The sequence below is a fragment of the Chlorocebus sabaeus genome, chromosome 7, assembly GCF_047675955.1.
Source record: "Chlorocebus sabaeus isolate Y175 chromosome 7, mChlSab1.0.hap1, whole genome shotgun sequence".
In the NCBI taxonomy this organism is placed as follows: domain Eukaryota; kingdom Metazoa; phylum Chordata; class Mammalia; order Primates; family Cercopithecidae; genus Chlorocebus; species Chlorocebus sabaeus.
The window spans coordinates 14203314-14206715 of NC_132910.1; positions in this window are offsets into that span (position 1 = coordinate 14203314).

The following is a 3402-nucleotide window of genomic DNA, read 5'->3' on the forward strand; positions in this document are numbered from 1 at the left end:
AAGTTCCCTTTTACATTAGCATATTGGACACCAAGCAACTGGGCTCTCAAGTGAGACAGACCTGTGTTTGAATCCACCATTTAGTGACTGTGTGGTCATGTGCAACTTACTCAACCTCTCAGAGCGTCAGTTTCCTCATTAATAAAGTGGAGATAATAATAGTACACACCTTATAAGGTTGTTGTGAGGATTCAATAAAATACCATATGTAAAGCACTTAGGACAGTGCCTGGCACATAACAAGCAATAAATGCTTTACCTTTTTTTTTTTTTTTTGTAGAGATGGGATCATGCTATGTTGCCCAGGCCTCAAGTGATCTCCTTGGCCTCTCAAAGTGCTGGGATTATAGGCGTGAGCCACAGTGCCCAGCCAAAATCACTGTGGTGAAGATGTCAATTCTGCTATAATTCTATGAGGAAAATGTGTTTTCTCCACTTTGCTGATGAGAGAACTAGGGCACACAAGTAGGGAATCAAATCCAGGGCCATTTGGCTCTAGAGTGGAGCAATTACCCACCAGGCCAACTCGAGAGGCCGCCTTACCTATTATTACAGATCAATGAAAATGAATGCAGGGTGTCTACCTCTCTTTTTTCAATGAGTGATAACCAACGTTTCTGTCTCAAATGGTTAAATGAAACACTTCTAAGAGCTCACCAAATTCTTCTGAGGGCAGGAAAGTTATTTTTTGTTTTCAAAATAGCTGCTTCCACAGATGACGCCCAAATATATACACAACACTTCAGTCTTTGCTGTGGACTCCAGACTTCTGCTTTGTTCAGGGGTCTGGGCGGAATGGAGACAGGAAGAGGAGCTGAGACACAGTGGCCGAGGAGCCGAGTCCAGGATGGGGGAAGCAGGGAAGTGATTCTGTGAGTCACAGGCTGGAAAGCTACAGCCTGCCCCTCTGCTCCAGGCTCTTCACACAGGGAGACATTTCCTGCCCTTTGCACTCCGCATCACCTCCCTGCATGAGTTTCTTAAGACAAGGTCTTTAGCTGAATTGTTATAAGCCAAGGGAAGGAGTGTTTTTAGTGTCTGCCAAGCCTGGGAATCTCCCAAGCCTTGAGAAAATAGTATGTGAGGCAAATTTGCTTCCCTGTGGGGACCTCCCTTGCCATGATGGCAAAAGGAAGCCAGCAGCATTGACTTGTTTCCTTGGGGGTTGGAAGGGTTTAGCTAGCTTATGTTAAAAAGCCAAAGACTTTTATCCTTTAAACACAAGTGTTACTATTGTAATAGTCCTCCCACAGCATTTTTGGGAAAGACAAATACTTCACTTTGACTTTGGCTAAAGATGTCCCATGATCCCCCGGGACTTGAGCACCCAAGCTCCACATTGCATGAAGGTTGACGTCGGACGTGCTGGTCACTTTGTGAGTAGAACTGACGTGTGGTCATCTGGGCCTGGACCCTCGACCTTTGACTGGTTTATGGAGGATAGAAGGCAGGAAGGAATCTTCCCCCTTGGCTTTGGCCTGCTGGTTTCTAGTTCAGGATAGGACCCTGTTCAGGCCTGTCCTTCGGCCTGTAGACTAATTAGACCCCAGAAGACGTTCCTGGGATCATTTGGAAACTGCACAGGCCCTCAAACATATGGCACTGATAAGGATCACAGCCTTAGAGATAAGGAACTATTTAAGGGAATCTGAGGAAGCCCAGGGTTTGTTTTCATAACGCTGGACAATGTAAAGTGTAATCCCTACACAGATGTAATTAGCTGTTAAGCGTATTAAGTCCGTGAGGAGAGGGCACTCTGGCTGGTTCATAAATTACTGTGAGAACACCCCAGGGAAATCGAGTCAATGGCAGGTATCTTTTCCTGATAGATCATTAGAATGGCAGCTAGTGATGGATCAGGAGGGTGAACTTACGGGGTCCTAAGGAAACAGGACATAGAGGAGCCACAGACATGAATGACCAAGGGCCCTCAGGACTTTTATTTCCATAATAAAGTCAGCTTTGAAGAAGTCACAGTATGGCAGCCACTCAGTGTTTTCTGCTAATTCCAGGGTTTGGCACTGTGATGTTAGGTTGCATGGAAGTGCTAGGGGATCCTGGTGAAGGTTGCTTCCCCTGCAGAACAGCCAATGGATGCCGGGCAAGCCCATTAAAGCTGTAGCTTTGCATGGGGTTAACAGTCTGGAGGCTCTACATCTCATTTCTAGCCAAGCAGTTACTAAATGGCTTTCACTTCATGAGTCAATGTCATTTCCACTGATTTAATATTAATAATAATAACAAAAATGATAATAACCTAAGATTATTGAGCTAATTCCACTAGGCAGAGAAATACACAGTTACATACCTGTTATCTGATACATTTCTCACAACAACCCTATGAGCTAGCCACTGATATTATCACCACTTTTCAGATGAAGAAACTGAGGTTTAGACACGTTAACTTAATGTGTCCGAACTTACATAGTTAGTAAGTAGTAGATCTGGGTTTTAACTCTAGAAACTGATTTCAGAATTTACGATGGTAACAAATAATTTGGGGCTCATTAGTAACATTTCTCAGTGCCTTGTGGAAAAATCTGCCATTCTTCAGATTCCAATTGATATCAAGACTAACCAAAAATAAGTGACAAAGATGTATTGACAGAGCTTATAACAATATGTTCTTTTATATATTCTCTCTTTGCCTGGTCTAGCCTGATCTTTGGAAATTCACTGGGGCTTTTACGCCATAATTAACTTTACATTGTTTGGGAAACTTTTTGAGATGGTGAAAGCACAGAGCAGTTGTGAAAAGCACTTGCTATCATATCTTTGGATTTCTTCAATATTTTATAGAAATGAGACTTCTCAAACAAATAACCAACAGTTGGGATGGGATGCTGGGGAGATTATCACAAGTTAAAATTTAGGATTTTAAAGTAAAATCTACCTGGGAACGGTGGCTCACACCTGTAATCCCAGCACTTTGGGAGGCTGAGGCGGGCAGATCATGTGAGGTCAGTAGTTTGAGACCAGCCTGGCCAACATCATGAAACCCTATCTCTACTGAAACAAATATTAGCCAGTTATGGCGGTGGGCACCTGCAATCCCAGCTGCTCAGGAGGTTGAGGCAGGAGAATCACTTGCAGCTGGGAGGCAGAGGTTGCAGTGAGCCGAGATCATGATATTACACTCCAGCGTGGGCGACAAGAGTGAAACTCCATCTCAGAAAAAATAAAAGAAAGAAAGAAAAAGAAAAAAGAAGTAAAATCTTGAGAAAGGTTCTTTCCTTTGAATTGGCCAGTTAGCCCTCCAGTAGAAGGCTCTCTGGAGAGTGTGGGAGCCTGGGCAGCAGCAGTTGCTTCTGGGGAGATGGTTGTTACACAGATACGACCTTTTCGCAAGTTGACATTCTCTTTCTCTTCTGGTCTTCTCCATGCATCTTTCATTCAGAAATA